The sequence below is a fragment of the Bubalus kerabau genome, chromosome 17 (genome assembly GCF_029407905.1).
Source record: "Bubalus kerabau isolate K-KA32 ecotype Philippines breed swamp buffalo chromosome 17, PCC_UOA_SB_1v2, whole genome shotgun sequence".
Classification (NCBI taxonomy): domain Eukaryota; kingdom Metazoa; phylum Chordata; class Mammalia; order Artiodactyla; family Bovidae; genus Bubalus; species Bubalus kerabau.
In genome coordinates this window covers 12098983-12117369 of record NC_073640.1, presented here as the reverse complement: position 1 = coordinate 12117369, position 18387 = coordinate 12098983, and positions in this window count along the sequence as shown.

Below are 18387 nucleotides of genomic sequence, written 5' to 3'. Positions count from 1 at the left end.
TTTCTTCCTTCTTAAATTTTAGAATATTAAAATATAACTACCTGAGCATGGGAGTGGAGCATGGGGAGTAACTATAGTCCATGCTTTTATTCCATATTATCCATCCACTTAGAGATCTGCTCCATCTACTCTTCCCCTATAGCTTACTTACCCATGCACTGGTGTCCAGCCAACCTAGACTCAAACTGTAACTCCACCTCAGCTATGTGGTAAGTAAGAAGAGAATTAGGAAAGAAAAATCACCCAGAAATTTTTAGTTCAACAGTTAAGAGCTCAAGCTCCAGAGACTAAGCGTCTGGTTTTAACCCTCAGCTTTGCCACCTCTGTTGTGTGACCTCAGGTAAGTCCTTAATCCGTCTGTTCCCCAGTTTTCTCCTCTGAAAAACAGGGATAATAAAAACAGCACTGTCCTCCTAGGGTTGTGGTAGGAAATGAAAAAAAAAAACCATGAAAAGCACAGCATAGTACTTGGCGCATCATAGGTTCTTTCCCTCTTCACACAACCTCTGCTATCAGATGTCATGCCTCCTTCTCTTACTCCCAAGCCTCAGATCAAGCCATCTGGAGGCAAGCAAATTCTCCTGTGCAACATTGCAAAGGAAGACTTGAACGTGTTGGTCAAGCACCATACAGTTGCAAACAACAGAATCCTGAATTAATACAATTGAAACAAAAGGAGTATCTAGTGCCTCTTCTATCTGTGAAGGCTAGGGATAAAGGCCAGGATCAAGGGACTCACCGTGCCAGCAGGACCCTACCTCCCTATTTCTGTGTGGTTCTGTCTCTGTATTTATGTATGCATCTGTCAACCTCATTTTCCTGCATGCTATCTCCTTTTCCCATCAAAAGTGTCCATCACCAACTCTCAGTTCAGTTCAGTTGCTCAGTCGTGTCCAACTCTTTGCAACCCCATGGACTGCAGCACGCCAGTCTTCTCTGTCCATCACCAAGTCCCGGAGCTTGTTCAAACTCATGTCCCTCGAGTTGGTGATGCCATCCAACCATCTCATCCTCTGTCGTCCCCTTCTCCTCCTGCCTTCAATCTTTCCCAACATCAGGGTCTTTTCCAAGGAGTCAGTTCTTCGCATCAGGTGGCCAAAGTAACCAACTCTAGGCTTCCCTGTTTACCAATGCCAGAGAAAAGAAAGTGTCTTTTTTCAAACTAGTTTCATCAAAAGTCCTTGGAGTGTCTCTGACTGGACCATAGGGGTCACATGCCTATGCTGGAATCAATCACTGTATGACATGGGGAACGGAATGACCCTTGGAGCTTCGGTTCATGTCCCTTGAGTCAGTGATGCCATCCAACCACCTCATCTTCTGTCGTCCCCTTCTCCTCCTGCCTTTAATCTTTCCCAGCATCAGGGTCTTTTCAAATGAGTCAGTTCTTCACATCAGGTGACCAAAGTATTGGAGTTTCAACATCAGTCCTTCCAATGAATATTCAGGACTGATTTCCTTTAGGATGGACTGGTTGGATCTCCTTGCTGTCCAAGGGACTCTCAAGAGTCTTCTCCAACACCACAGTTCAAAAGCATCAATTCTTCGCCACTTAGCTTTCTTTATAGTCCTGGTGAATTCATTCCCAGGAGGATGAATAGAAGTTAGAGCAGGAGTGGGTTTCCAAAGGAAACTGAAATTACTAACCTGCTACACCAGGTGACTATTCCTAAGAAACAGTCAACATTCTCTGACCCATTCCTCAAGTCATTTTTACAATAGGAAGTTTTCAAGGAAGAGTTCACACTGATTAAGTGGAATCACAGATATAGGGCAGTAAAACTGGGAAAAGACTGTGTAACTCCCTCATCTTTCAGATGAGAAAACTGAACCTCTGAGAGGGGAAGGGACTCATCTGAGGCCACACAGGTGATTAGTGACAGGGACAGTTTAAAAAAAAAAAGCAAAATCTCCGGGTACATGGCCTACCATATTGTTTTCTCAGTTTTTGTTTTTCCCCAATTCAAGTACATGTGGTTAATATCTGCCTCCATCGTTTCTTTAGAAACGGAGTCTCTCTTGAGATGAACAGAACTTACAGGCGATGCCCAACAGTGATTACAGTTAAATAATGCTTGTATACTCTCTACCAGGGATGAACACCCCATGCTGCTGCTGCTGCTAAGTTGTTTCAGTCGTGTCCGACTCTGTGTGACCCCATAGATGGCAGCCCACCAGGCTCCCCTGTCCCTGGGATTCTCCAGGCAAGAACACTGGAGTGGGTTGCCATTTCCTTCTCCAATGATGAAAGTGAAACGTGAAAATGAAGTCGCTCAGTTGTATCTGACTCTTAGCGACCCCATGGACCGCAGCCTACCAGGCTCCTCCGTCTGCCCAGTATAAAGTACTCATAGATTTCACCAAGGACTGTGACAAGGGAAAGATGAGACTTCATTGAAGTTCTTTGGTTGCTATCAAATTCTCATTGAACAGCAAGATGATCTCCTTTGTGAGCAATATGAGAGGAGCAAAAGGGGATTCTTCAAACTTTCCATTCTTTGCCCACTCTGGCCAGTGGCATCATTAAAGCCTCCTGAAATAGAAAAGGACTTCAGTTTCTTATCCGGCTATGCTTATGATGGGATGGACTCCAGGTAATCTTGGAGTTAAAGCTTATTCACACTTAAATTATATGAATTTCAACAGTTTTCACAGAGAGGAAAAAAAAATCAAGCAGTGTGGATGATTTTGCAGTTTTTCACTGAAAAAATATTTGCTCCGAATTGGCTATGTAAGGAGAGGTATAAATCTGTAAGTAACACCTTTATCCAGAGATCAACCCAAGGCAACGCAATCAGATTTAATGCTGGCAGGAAAACTGTCTGGGTCAGACTTATGAAGAAATAAGATGGTTAGTCTCCAGTGGAATTTGGAGGTGGTTTTGGCCATGCAAGGTGCTCACCTTAAGTGCTAACTCTGGTAACTCCACCTAAGATGCAGTAGCACTATATAAAATGAACAGCACAAGGAAAAGGTCACAAACAGCATAATTAGCTGATAATAAAAATAGCTAACACTTTATAGCACTGTTCTAAGCATTTTTACCTCTATTAATTCATTTAACCCTTAAAAACAACCCTAAGAAGTCAGAAGGCAGAAGTCTTTATAGATGACAGAAATATGACCTGCCCAAGGTCACACAGCTAATAAGTGGCAGAAACCAGGATATTAAAATATAAATATGTTTTATTCTCCCTACTGCAAGTTAGGTTTCTCTTTGCAAGCTCAGAAAGGTAACTGTGTCTATGTATAACATTGTCTTGAGTGTGTTTTTGTGGGTCAGAGACAAAAACAGGCTTTCCAGTAGAGAAGATAATGTCCTTCCTGACTTTTTTTTTTTTTTTTTCAAAGCTTTGCTTCTCTGAGGGATGTTATGATGGGTTATACTGTACCAAGAGAAGAAAAGTTGTTTGGACCTTTACAAGTAACTTGAATTGAGGATAGGCGAATATTTATCTGACCAGATGACAAGGACAAAATCCTTCAGGGTTTTCACAAAAGCTGGTCCATGTCTAGTAGTCATCAGTGGCTAGGGTGGTAACTGAACAGTTAGAGTTTTAGCCCTGAGAACCACAGTGAGAACCACTCAAACTTGGCACAGAAGCCTAGGAATTGTGCCTTCAAGTAACATCAAGGCTGGAGCAATAAGCCTGGAAGTGGTAACCTGTGTAGACCAGAGACAAATGGACCTTTCCCTGAAAACTCTGCCCTACAGGGACATCCTGAGCCTTTGTATGACCCTATAGGGTATAATGTTAGAAGTGGAAGAAGTTCAGGTAAGGACAGAGATTGAATTTTCTGCTATTACAGATGAAACATGATTTGGATAGCTAAAAAGAATATGACATTTCTTGCCCCATGATGTTGAGGAATAAAATGCATCCCTGCTACACAGATAAGGAGCCAATTCTTGAGAGAGGGGACTAGAGTTAACCTTGGTAAGAAAGCAGTGGAAAGAAGGTCCTGGGGAGGTAAAGGAGGTGATGAAACAAATTAGGCCTCCACATAGATAACATTTCTGAACAAGACAAGATAAGGGAACAAAGGCATATTCTTGGCCGACTAGAGATAGAGGAACAAAGAAGAGACCACTGTGAGTGGCCTCCAGAGAGAGTGATGGGCAGGGAGGGGAGTTGCATGATGGGAGGGAGGGAGGGGGAAACTGGGAGGAAAAGTGCTTAAGCGTGTATAATCAACGTGCTGCTTTAAATCTGCCTGCTTTCATGAATCTATGGCTGATTCATGTTGAGGTTTGACAGAAAACAACAAAATTCTGTAAAGCAATTACCCTTCAATGACAAAATAAATTAATTTTTAAAAATCTGCCTGCTTTGGAAGGCTTTCCCCGCCCCCACCACTGGTGGACTGATGATTATAGAAAAGACAGGACCGCAGGTAGGTGGGGAGTTTGGTTTCATGACCCTGTTTAACACCAAAGTGACCTCATCTCTCCCGGAATTACTAAAGAGGGCAAGACTGTCTATGACACATAACTGATGTCATAATATGTATGATGCATGTGGGGTAGGAGGCCAATAGAAGAATTAGTAGAGAAGGTAAGTGAGGCAGAGCTTGCAATCCAGGGAGCCAATGGGCTCAGGTGGCCTAGCATCTCAAGGACAGAATCAGGGCCCCTTCTATATGATTTCACCAGGATTCAATAGGAGATAACAGTTGTGATAAAAGAGAAGTGCAGAGATTCCAAGCTGAGCCCGTCCTAAAGTTAACAAGTAGGAGAACTAGACTACAGTGAATGGAAAGCGGGAAGGAACAGAGTCTAGACTGCCCATGATATCAACAGAGTAAGAGAAAGAAGGGAGCTGGCCCCCAGAGGCCTCCCAGTGCCCAGAGCTGATGCAGGCTCTACTGGAGACAGTCTCGGACGACAGCACCTCATTCTAAGTGGCGCCAAGGTGTGTTTTATCAGGAAAGGTTAGTGGTGATAGTGCGTAGTTCTAATGAGCCTCACAGCTCAGGCTTATTCTCCAAGCCCAGAGCCAGAGAGAAGGATGCACAGAGAAAGAACTCAAGAAGGCTACACAGGGTCCACCCAGAGAACCAATCAACATATGTGTGAGGAAGCTTCTCTAAGTGTAGGGAGAAAAACACCCAAAAGGATTAGAACAGTACTCAGTATTAATGGCTCCTCCCAACAACCTGAATGAAAAGTCTCGTAATTCATGGGCCATTGGTCACGTTACTAACAAGGGTCTTGCTTGAGTAGTACGAAAAAATTAATCCTAGACTAAAGGCTGCTATGGTTCCACCTAGCAAAGTTTAAAAACAAGACCCAAATGGATTAAAATTTTTCCTAGAAATTTACTATGTTCTAGAAAAACTCTGAAGAACATTTACCTAGAATTCTTTACTCAGCCACAGTATCTTTCAAAAACAAAAGCCAAATAAACACTTTTTTCAGATGTACAAAATCTAAAATAATTTATAAACAACAAATCTGTAACACTGGAAATATGAAAGATCCTTTAACCAAGTTCAGTTCAGCTGCTCAGCCGTGTCCAACTCTTTGCAACCCCATGGACTGCAGCATGCCAGGCCTCCCTGTCCATCACCAAATCACGGAATTTAATCAAACTCATGTGCATTGAGTCAGTGATGCCATCCAACCATCTCATCCTCTGTCGTCCCCTTCTCCTCCGCCTTCAATCTTTCCCAGAATCAGGGTCTTCTCAAATCAGTCAGCTCTTCACATCAGGTGACCAAAGTATTGAAGTTTCAGCTTCAGCATCAGTCCTTCCAATGAATATTCAGGACTGATTTCCTTTAGGATGGACTGCTTGGATCTTCTTGCAGTCCAAGGGACTCTCAAGAGTCTTCTCCAACACCACAGTTCAAAAGCATCAATTCTTCAGCTTTCAGCTTTCTTTATAGTCCAACTCTCACATCCATACCTGACTACTGGAAAAATCATAGCCTTGACTATATGGACATTTGTTGGCAAAGTAATGTCTCTGCTTTTTAATATTCTGTCTGCTGCTGCTAAGTCACTTAAGTCGTGTCCGACTATGTGCGACCCCATAGACAGCAGCCCACCAGGCTCCCCCGTCCCCGGGATTCTCCAGGCAAGAACACTGGAATGAGTTGCCATTTCCTTCTCCAATGCATGTAAGTGAAAAGTGAAAGTGAAGTCGCTCAGTCATGTCCAACTCTTAGCAACCCCATGGACTGCAGCCTACCAGGCTCCTCCGCCCATGGGATTTTCCAGGCAAGAGTACTGGAGTAGGGTGCCATTGCCTTCTCTGAATATTCTGTCTAGGTTGGTCATAACTCTTCTTTTAAGCGTCTTTTAATTTCAGGGCTGCAGTCACCATCTGCAGTGATATTGGAGCCCCCCAAAATAAAGTCTGTCACTGTTTCCACTGTTTCCCCATCTATTTCCCATGAAGTGATGGGACCAGATGCCATGATCTTAGTTTTCTGAATGTTGAATTTTATGCCAACTTTTTCACTCTCCTCTTTCACTTTCATCAAGCGCAGCTTTAGTTCTTCGCTTTCTGCCATAAGGGTGGTGTCATCTGCATATCTGAGGTTATTGATATTTCTCCCGGCAATCTTGATTCCAGCTTGTGTTTCTTCCAGTCCAGCGTTTCTCATGATGTACTCTGCATATAAGTTAAATAAGCAGGGTGACAACATACAGCCTTGACGTACTCCTTTCCCTATTTGGAACGAGTCGGTTGTTCCATGCCCAGTTCTAACTGTTGCTTCCTGACCTGCATACAGATTTCTCAAGAGGCAGGTCAGGTGGTCTGGTATTCCCATCTCTTTAAGAATTTTCAAGAGTTATAAGCATATGTATATAAGATTATAAACTTAAAAAATTATAAACCCTAAAGCCACCACTAAAATAACACAATGAAGAGCTGTAACTAACAAATCAACAAAGGAAAAAAATGAAATCATAAAAAAATGCTCTGTCTAAGACTTCTCTGGTGGTCCAGTGGTTAAGACTCCACCTGCCAATGCAGGGACACAGGTCTGATCTCCGGTCTGGGAAGATTCCACATGCTGCAGGGCACCTAAGCCTGTGTGCTCCAGAGCCCATGAGCCACAACTGTTGAGACCCTGTGCCACAGCTCCTGGGGCCCATGCACCCAAGAGCCCGTGCTCCATGGCAAGAGAAGCCACCACAGTGAGAAGCCTGCGCACTGCAATTAGAGTATCCCCTGCTTACCCCAACTAGAGAAAGCCTGCATGGAGCAGTGAAGACATAGCACAGCCCAAGAATAAATGGAATTTTTAAAAAATATCCAATCCAAGAGAAGGTAGGAAAGAGGAAAAGAAACTTTGAATGAGACAGTATAGCAGGATGTTGCCCACATATATGTGTAAGTCAAACATATCAATAATCAAATTAAATGTAATAGCCTAAATTTCCTAACTAAAAATCAAAAATTGTCAACTTGGATAAAAAAGTAATACCCAATTATATCTGCCTATAAGAAAATAATTTTAAATATAAAGATAAGATTAAAAGTAAGAAGATGAAGCTATATATACCATGCTAATATTAATCAAAATAAAGGTGAGGAAGCTGTATTAATAACAGACAATGTTAGATTTCAGAGGAAAACCTACTATTAAACATTGATACTTAATAGTAATATAGAGGTCAGTTCAAGAGGATATAATAATTCTAAGTATTTACACACCTAAACACAAAGCTTCAAAATACATAAATCCAAAACTGATAGAACTGCAACAAGAAATAGAAAAATTGGTACTTTTGTCAGATTTCAACAATATTCTCTCAATAGTTGGTAAGCCATGCAATCAGAAAATTATTAAGAAGATAGAAGACCTGAATAATACCTGAATATCATCAAATTTAACCTAATTGATGTTACTACAACACTCAACAACAGAATACATTCTTTTAAAGCTCACATAGAATATATACTAAAACATATCATAGGTTATAAAACAAGACTCAACATATGTATAAGGTTTCAAGTCATACAAAGTATGTTCTCTGACCAAATATAATTAAATTACAAACTAATAGTTAGAGATAATCTTCCAAATATTTGGAAAGTAAATAACACACTTCTAAACAACCCATGAGTCAAAGAAATCCAAAGAGTCTTCTGAATTCAATGAAAATGAAAACACAATTTATTCAAAATTTGTTGGATACAAACACATTGTAAGGAAAATTTATGGTTTGCTTATATTAGAAAATTAAAAAGGTCTCAAATCAATAACTTCCGCTTCCACTAGAAGAAAAAGAGGAGAAAATAAAACCTAAGATAAGCATAAGAAAGGAAATAAACATCAGCATGGAAATCAGTGAATTAGAAGGAAAAAAACACTGAAAAACAATAAAACAAAAACTTGTTTCCTTTACAAGCTCAATATCTAATATTGCAAACCTTTATCTGCTAATCAGAAACAAAAGACAGAGGACACGTATTTCCAATATTAGAAATAAGACAGGTGATATGACTGATTCTACATACACTCAAAGGATAATAAGCAATATTGTGAACAATTTTATGCCGATATATTTGACAACTTCGATAAGATAGATAAATGACTCGAGGACACAAAATTTCAAAGTTTACACAGGGAGGCCTGGAGTGCTGCTGTCCACGGGGTCGCAAAGAGTCAGACACGACTGAGCGACTGAACTGAACTGAACTGAACCTATGAAACTTAGACTACTTGAATAGCACTGTATCAAATGAAATTGTTGTTAAAAAAAAAAGAAACTCCCACACAAAGCATACTCCAGGTTCTGGTAGCTTCACGGGAAATTCCTACCAAATATTTAAGGAAGTAATAATACCAATTCTAGAAAAACGCTTTCAGAAAGTTGAAGAGAAGTGAATACTCCTCAACTAATTCTATGAGGCCCATTACTCTGGTTTAAAAAAAAGAAAGATATGCAAAAATAGGAAACCACAGCCCAGTGTGTCTCATGAATATAGATGAAAACAATCTTACTAAAATGTGATCAAATTGAATACAATAATGTACAAAAGGATAATACATCATGACCAGGTGAGGATTGTCCCAGGAAAGGAAGTCTGGCTTAACATTTGAAAATCAAAGTAATTTATGATAATTAGAATATTTTAAAGGAAAAAAATATAATCATTACAACTGATGCAGAAAAAGCATTCAAAAAATTCAACATCCATTCTGATTTTTTTTTAAAAAAAGAGGAAATAAAACCTCTAGGCAAACTAAGAATAGAACTCCTCAACCAGATAAAGAACATCTACAAAAATAATATAGCTATCATAATTCTTAATGGTGAAAGACTAAATATTTTACCTCTAAGTTCAGAAATAAGCAAAAAAGTTCATTTTTGTCATTTCTATTAAAGATGGTCCTAAAGTTCCAACCAGTGAACTAAGGCAGAAAAAATAAAGACATTCAGGATTAAACAAAGCTACTTTAATCAGCAAGGAACATGATCATCTATCTAAACATAATTAAATAATTTTAAAATGTTTTTCAAAATCCCGTGTAACTCCCCCAAACATCACTAGAACTACTGTAAGAGTTACAATAATGCAATATTCAAGATCAATATAGTTAAAAATTGTATTCATACATACCATCAAGAAGGCAAGAAGTACTCAGAACTTAAAATTTTAAAACAATACTATTTTCAATAGCATCGAAAATTATGAAATACACAGGGAAAATCTGACAAGAGATATGCAGGACATGTACGCTGAAAACTACAAAGCAATGCTGAGAAATATCCATGGTCTAAGTAAATGGAGAAATATATCACACTTGTGAATCAAAAGACTCAGTATGTAAAGATGCAAGATCTTCTCAAAGTGATTTGTAGATTCAACCTATCCCTAATGAAAATCCCAGCAGACTATTTTCTGGTTCTAAAATTCATTCAGAAGTTCAAAAGGCCTAGAATAACCAAGAGAGTTGTGAATGAGAAGAAAAAATATTGGAGGGCTTAACACTACCTGACTGTAAGACAACCTGTAGACAATAATCGAGACAGTTTGCGATAGGTGAGCAAGTAGACAAAGAGATCAGTGAAAGAGAACCCAGAAATAGACCTGCACATGTATGGACAATTAATCTTTTACAAGTATTCAAATGTGATTCAGTTGAGAAAGAACAGACTTCTCAACAAATAATCATACAAATATACATATATATATATATATATATATATACATACACACATCCTAACTCATCCTACAGAGCCAGCATCACTCTATTACCAAAACCAGTCAAAGAAATTACAAGAAAAGAGAAACCAATATCTCTCATGAACATAAATACAAGAGTCCTCAAAGGAACATTAGTAAACCAAATCTAACAATGTAGAAAAAGAATATCATCGTGAGCAAGTGAGATTTATCCCAGGTATGCAAGGCTAGTTCATCTGAAAATCAATTAATGTAATTCATCACATCAACAGATTAAAAAATAAAAATCACATAATCATATCAATATGTGAAGAAAAAGCACTTGAAAAAAACCCAACATCTATTAGTGATAAAAACTTGCAGCAAACTAGGAATAGAGGGAAACTTCCTCAACATGATAAAGAATAATGACAAAAATTCTATAGCTAACAACATATTTAATGATGAGAAATTTGAAGCTTTCCTACTAAAATAAGATACAAGGCAAGATGACCTCTCTCATCAGTTTTCAACATTGCTCTGGAAGTTTTATTTAATCTAATAAGGAGACGATTCGGCAGTTTTCTTACAAAACTAAACGTTCTACACGATCTAGCAGTTGCATCCTTGCTACTTACCCAAAGGAGTCAAAAACTTATGTCTACACAAAAGCCTGTACATGGATGTCTATAAGTAAGATGCTTATTCATAATTCACTAATTCCCAAAGCTTGGAGGCAAGTAAAATGTCCCTAGTATGTGAATAGATAAATAAACTGTGGTATATCCAGCAATGAAATATTATTCAGCACTAAAAAGAAATGAGCTATTAAGCCATGAAAAGATATGGAGAAACTTTAAATACTTATTTAAGTAAAAGACACCAACCTGATAAAACTGCATACAGTACGATTCCAACTACATGACATTTTAGAAAAAACAAACCTGATTAATTTAACAAGTTGGAGACAGTTAAAAAGATCAGTGGTTGCCAGAGGTTAGAGAGGGCGGGATGAATACGCAGAGCACAGAGGATTTTTAGGGCAGTAAACCTGCTCTGTGTGATACCATCATGATGGATGGATACATCTCATTGCACATTTGCCCAAACCCACAGAATGTACAGCACCAAGAGTGAGCTTTATGTAAACCATGATTGCGTGATTGCTGCTGCTGCTAAGTCACGTCAGTCGTGTCCGACTCTGTGCGACCCCATAGACGGCAGCCCACGAGCCTCCCATTCCTGGAATGGTGTGATTAGGACATGTTAATAGAGGTTTGTCAATTATAACAAAAGAACCATTGTTAATGGGGGAACCTATGCATGTGTGAGGGCAGGGAGTATATGGGAAATCTTTGGCCTTTCCCCTCAGTTTTGTTGGGAACCTAAAACTCGTTAAAAAACAAATTCTTAATTTTAAAAAGAAAGAAAAAACAGTACTAGTATAATCCTTTCTACCATGGTCATAAAGGCCCAGAAATGAAACTAGTTCTGATCTAAAGATAGGCCCCAACAGGCGATCTAGGAGTGGGCAGTTGGAGATGCAGTACAGGACAGATTAAAAGCTTGAGTCTGGGGGTAGACAGTAATAGGTTAAAATTCTATCTCTGCCACTAACTAGACCTAAGCAAGTGCCTAGCCTTCCTTGAGTTTCCAGATTCCTCTTCGATGAACAACGGTAGTATACCAGCCTCCTAGGAGGGCTGGGGGGACAAGTGAGATGATGCAGGGAAAGATGGAAAATCAAACTCTGTATACACACCTACATGGCAGCTTTTGAAAAGAAATAGAAAAACACAGCAAAGGTCTGAACCAGGAGAGGATGCTGAACAGTGATACCTGGTCACTGGAGGCTAAAGAGAAGCCCTAAGGCACTACGTACTTCAGTGAGAAACTTGAAGGTACGTACTTCAGTGAGAAACTTGAAGGCTCTCTGCAAAACCAGGCTCTCTGCAAAACCTTGAGAGGGTTGACTGGCTTGGTTCTGTTTTCAGGATGAAATTGTAAGAGAAAAAGTGTGAAGACTCTTTTTTTTTCTTTCTTTCTTTTTTTTTTTTTTTAAATAATCTAGCTAAATGTGTTCTTCTCCCTAAGTGAGTTGCTAATGGAACCATTCCACCGGCCACAGTATGTACTTAGCAGAACTGTCACAAGTGTTTAGAAACAAGAATATCCCTCTTCTGATGAAGGTGTCCTGTCCTTGGAAAGTGGAGCATCTTGGGGTCAAACAGTGATGCTAGGGGACAGAAAGTAATCTGGTCACAGCAAGGGAGAGACAGACAGAAAACTAGACATATTTGCTTACTTATATAAGGCAGCAGATGCAAGTCTGATTTGACCTCTGAAGGTCATGCTCCTCACAACATCCTCTTTTTAGGGGTTGCCTTGCCTGTGGAGTACAGGCTGTCAGGGTATAATTTTCCAAAGTTAAAAACATAAATCTCATATAAACAGTGAGTACATGTCAAAGTTTTATTTAGCTTATCAATGAACAAACCAACAGGGTGACAAAACTGGATACAGAAATCAATACATATAGGACCTTTCTATATGCTGGATGAAGATTGCTGAATTAGGCAATAAAAGCATTGCCACTGGGTTATTTTTCTACTGCACATAAATCATTTGCATCTCTATCAGACAAAAGCAATCTGTAACTTGCCAAAGATTAGTAAATAGTCAGTTACATATCCCTACAGCAGAAATCAGCAAATTAAAGCCCACAGGCCAAATCGAGTCTGCCCCATGTTTTTGTAAATAAAGTTTTATTGGAATCGAGTCACATGCATTCATTTATCTATTGTCCATGGCTTCTTTTAAGCTACAACAGCAGGGTTAAAAACTGTGACAGAGACCATACAACCTGAAGAATCTAAATTATTTATTATTTGGCTCTTTAAAGAAAAAGGTTGCCAATCCCTGCCCTAAAAAAAAATCCCAAATAACCCTTAGGTGGGCTTGTTAATCAGTACTCTAGCATGACATTGAAACCATATGCAGGGATCAAATAATTACAATGTGACACTTTGAGTATCTTACAATTTCATCTGTCTTAAAATATCTCAATAAAACTGAAAAAATAAAACTCTGCACCAGGAAAAAAAAACAAAAACAAAAAGAAAAGTCACAATCCTTTGGCTTTGCTGCCAAATATCACCGAGAAAGATAGACTGATAAATCTATCAGATAGATAGATAGAGTTGTTTTGTGTTGCTGTCATTGTTGTTTTTCTTTAACAAGGCTAATTACCAATAACTATAGCATGCGAAGAGTTGACTCAATGGAAAAGACTCTGATGCTGGGAGGGATTGGGGGCAGGAGGAGAAGGGGATGACAGAGGATGAGATGGCTGGATGGCATCACTGACTCGATGGACGTGAGTCTGAGTGAACTCCGGGAGTTGGTGATGGACAGGGAGGCCTGGCGTGCTGCGATTCATGGGGTTGCAGAGAGTCGGACACGACTGAACAACTGATCTGATCTGATCTGATAGCTAAGGAAATGCATGACTTTCTTTTGGAAGAGTTTCATGTAGACTGCCTCCACTCCTAAGGCAGAATTAAAAGAGGGGTTACAAAGATGCTGAGTCAAAGAGCAAAATGTCCTGAGACTCTCCTTTGCCCACAGCTTCATCTTTTTGGCTCACTTTTCCTTTGGTCAGGCCATGCCCACGTAGCACTGAGCCCTGGGTTTGCCCCGTCTCTGACTGGGATGGCAGCTGCTTCCTGAAAGTCCTGGAGGACACTTGGAGGCTCTCCTTGAGAATGCAGGACAAGAGAACCACAAGGATGTCCATCACAGAGTCCATTACTGGCAACAAAGCAGAAATTATCTGAATTTTCAATGATGGAGCTTGCTTAAATAAAAAAGGGCTTAAATCAAGTCACACAATGAATACTCTGCAGTCATTAGAAATTGTGATAATGCTGTGTATTTGTCAATAAAGGAAGACAGCCATTTTATACTGTTGAAAGAACAAAGCTGGTCTCAAACAGCAGATACAGTATGATTTATTGTTCTAAAAGATGAATGTATGAAAAAATATGGAAGCACAAGCATGAACTTAATAATAGCTACTATCACTGGATAGTGAATTTTGATTTTCTTCTTTGCGATCACCTTAGGTTTTCTTTATCCTAATTGTGCTATGAACAACTTGTATAATAAACAAAATTAAGGCATATTTTAAAGGCTTTCCTCGGAGGAGCTGTGTTATATTAGCTCTTTAGAGACAGTAACATGACTTTGTCTTGCAATATATGTATCTGTGGCAATATAAACTTTTTTATAACAAGCAGAATAAATGCATGAGTGCTCAGTTGCTTCAGTTGTGTCCAACTTTTTGAGACTCTATGGACTGTAACCCACCAGGCTCCTCGTTCCATGGGATTCTCCAGGCAAGAATACTGGAGCAGGTTGCCATGACCTCCAGGGGACCTTCCCAACCAGGGATGGAACCAGGGACTCCTGCACTGGCAGGCGGGGCCTTTACACTAGCACCACCCGGGAAGCCCCACGTATAATACTTCCCTGGCGGCTCGGATGGTGAAGCATCTGCCCACAATGCGGGAGACCTGGGTTCAATCCCTGGGTTGGGAAGATCTCCTGGAGAAGGAAATGGCAACCCACTCTAGTCTTTTTGCCTGGAAAACCCCACGGACGGAGGAACCTGGTAGGCTACAGTCCATGGGGTCACAAAGAGTCGGACACGACTGAACAGCTTCACTCACTCACTCAAATAGTCTAATGCATCCATGTCATTATAAACCATTTTATATGAAGAGTAACTTTCCCAAAGATGACGGGCTATTATAGAGGAGCCAAAGAGAGAATGAAAGAAAGATTAGTGGAGTTTATGTGCATGCTATGGCAAATACTGTTGAGTCTAATTAGCTCTCTTTCAGAACATTGTTGATCCAATTAAGATTCTAAACATTTGACACAAATATAAACCAGTACTTCACATGATAGCATGTGGACTAACCCCATATGACCTATCTAAAAAATGTGTCATATAAAATGGTGACATTTTAGCAACAACAAATATTAAAATGCAATAACATTCTTCTTCCTTTTCTCCCTTCCCCTCCTTGTTTTTCAAGCGATGTGCTAGACCTCCACCCAGCATCCTGTGTACTGCAATATTCCAGGCACAGTCAGGGCACAAAGAGCGTGGACATCAACCCAACACCCCCATTCCAATCTGCTTAGATTTGCTGCCACATACAATCTGTTCCTGAGGTCAAATTATTCTACTGAAATCTGAACAACTATCTTACTAAGAATTTTCTGTTTTTACAAAACAGCAAATATAAGATGACATGACTACCACAAGATACATGTTTAATACATCTCTTCGATTGCATAAATTTTAAATAAGGTAAATTTTAAATACAGTGAATCACTGCCTAGGTTTTAGTGAATGGTACTTCACAATAGGGGGGGAGGGAATGTTTTCCCTCCTCCTTTATCTAGAATAATAGAGGATAAGGACAGAAGTGAGTGTCCATTTTTGTTCTTATTTCTTCCCAGGGCAGAGGACATGTGATCAAAGAAGGGACTGCGGAAAGAGGAAGATAGATGCCTTGTAAATTTTATTAAAATATGAAATAGTGACACATTTCTCATTTTTCGTATGAGAGCAGCACTGAATGGACAGACAGAACAAAGTAGGCTTGAGCTGGACAAAAGTTCATAGGGATGAATTTTAGTAGATTCTGATATCTTAGATAAATTTGTAGGGAGATGTATCTAAACCAAGAGGCTGTAGAATTTAGACAGACAAAGGAGAAAGAGCTAAACGCATACACAATTAAAGGAGGTTTAGATGATTTATATTTTTAAATGCTAGTTGATTTATTCATGTTGCTATGTTAATGCATTTGAAACGAGCAATGACAAGGCAATTGGGAATATGCCTCAAGAATGATTCCACAGTGGAAATTTGCGGCCAGAGAGGCCTTTATTTTTTTTTTTCCAAAGTGACATCAGTTTTTCAATGAATTAATTGCAAATTTCAAGAATTATGAGATTTCCTAAGTTATTTGTATTAGGAAATGAACAGGAAAATGTAATTATTTTTCACCTCAAATAATATTTGAGGTCTGAAAAGAAGCTATGAGCTATGTCATATTTCTTGTATCTTTCTGACAGTTTGTAATTACTTTTAATGCTGCTGTTCTCTAAATTATTAATGCTAATCTGTCATGACAGGGGCTGAAGAGAACCAGTGATTATATGCCTTTTTACTAGCAAGCCTGGCTTTAAATAAATGTCTTAATCACAAGAAAATAGAAGAGTAGTTACTTTAAAAGAAATAGACTTGTACTTTCATTGGGGTCCTCCCATCCCTTAAAATAAAATAAATGCACATTGACAACAGTTCAGGCAGCATGACAATCTATGCAATAATTTCTGAAAGTGGCGTCGTGGGATGACACACAGTGATTCACAGACTCACAGAGTTGTACGGTGTCTTAAAGCTCATCAGCGGCCACTTGCCTTTCAATGCCTGAACCATCTCTATTAATCATGGCCATTGCCTACCTGTTCTCTGCTTGAATATCTTCAGAATCACAGAATTCATTCCCTCCAAAGGCATTCATTTCTTTCTTATTTGTGTCAAGATCTTGCTTCCTATAAATTCTACCTCCTGGTCTTAGCTCTGTGTTTCAGTAGCACACAGAATAGGCAGTTCTTCTCACCCCATACATTCTTGGCAACCCTTCAAATATTTGGATATATCCTCACTATTCTCTCTTCCACCACCTTGGACCTAGTTGGTTCTAACCAGTTTAATTTGTGTCCTTGGGCTATGTCATCTTTTTAAAGGCTGTGCCCTGCCCCCTTCCCTCTTGTTTCAGTAAGACTCTGTTAATCATCTCTGGTTTTCCAATTGTTCATTTCCAGTGACTAACAAACTTTTCCAGTCCTTGGCCAGTCACTCCCAAACTCCTCTGTCAGGAGATGACCTCACTCTAATTCACCAAAGAATGGAGGCTCATTCCCTAATTTCCTCTTCTTCCATGTTTACATTATAATTACTTTACTTTTGTTTCAAAGAAAGAGGCCTCTTATTTATCACCAAGGCTAATGCTACCATCTGAACTATTCTCTCTTCCACTCCTCCACTCATTATATTTCCAGTCTATATTTAATCTCTTTACAGACACTTCTTCAGTTTATCAATATGCTTGAGCTGTGGCTTCCTAAAAACTAAACTTTCTCTGCATCTTGCCTTTCTCTCAATAACAAAAAAAAAAAAAACAAAAAAAAACGCCATCTTTTTCATTACTACCAACATCTGCAATCATTTTCTATAGACATATGTCTCCTTTATAAAATTATCAATATGTCATTATTAATAAAAACACACAAAGAGATTTAAAAGAGAGAGAGAGAGAAGTACCATCCAAAGGGTTCAGATTCTGTGTGGTGAGAATGACTGATTAGTGAGAACAGATTACTAATAATGAGGTGTCAATCAACTAAACTCAGAGATAAAGTGAAGGATGAGAGCAAGCCCTATTATCTAATAAACAAACGTTAACTCTCTGGAAAAGCTTTTTATTGTTCAACATCAACTCATATTTATGCAGATGTTGGAATAAGGCTTATCTGTTTATGAATATATTTTTTTTACAAATACACACAGACAGAATTTTGATGGTCTAAATTCTGTCACAAAATTTGAAAGTGTGTCTTCTCCCCATTTTAAAATTCATTGTCAAAATTAAATGAATACTGCATCCATATCCAACTTTAATTTTTAACTGGGATTAATAATATCAGAAATCAGGGAACACATGTATACCTGTGGCGGATTCATTTTGATATTTGGCAAAACTAATACAATTATGTAAAGTTTAAAAATAAAATAAAATAAAAAAAAAAAGAAATCAAACCTCTAGAATACATTCTTATGTTTGTTTGTCATCAAGTCCTCTTAACACATCTACATTTTACATTTGTCCACTTCTCACCATTTTTTCACAGTCAATAAAGTAAGATCATGATGGCAGGGAGGGGGTTCCTTAGAGCAAGGGGTTATATTAAGGAATCAGAATCATGTAGACAATTTGACAATGATTAAAAATGTAAGGCTTTTAGGAGGCACTCAGCAAATAAACTTGTGTACATTCTTTCATTGAGTCCTAGAAGATATAACAGTGTTTTCCATTCTACAGATGATAAAATTGACATTCACAGAGGATAAATAATATGCCTCTGGTTACACAATCACTAAGGAGCAAAGCTA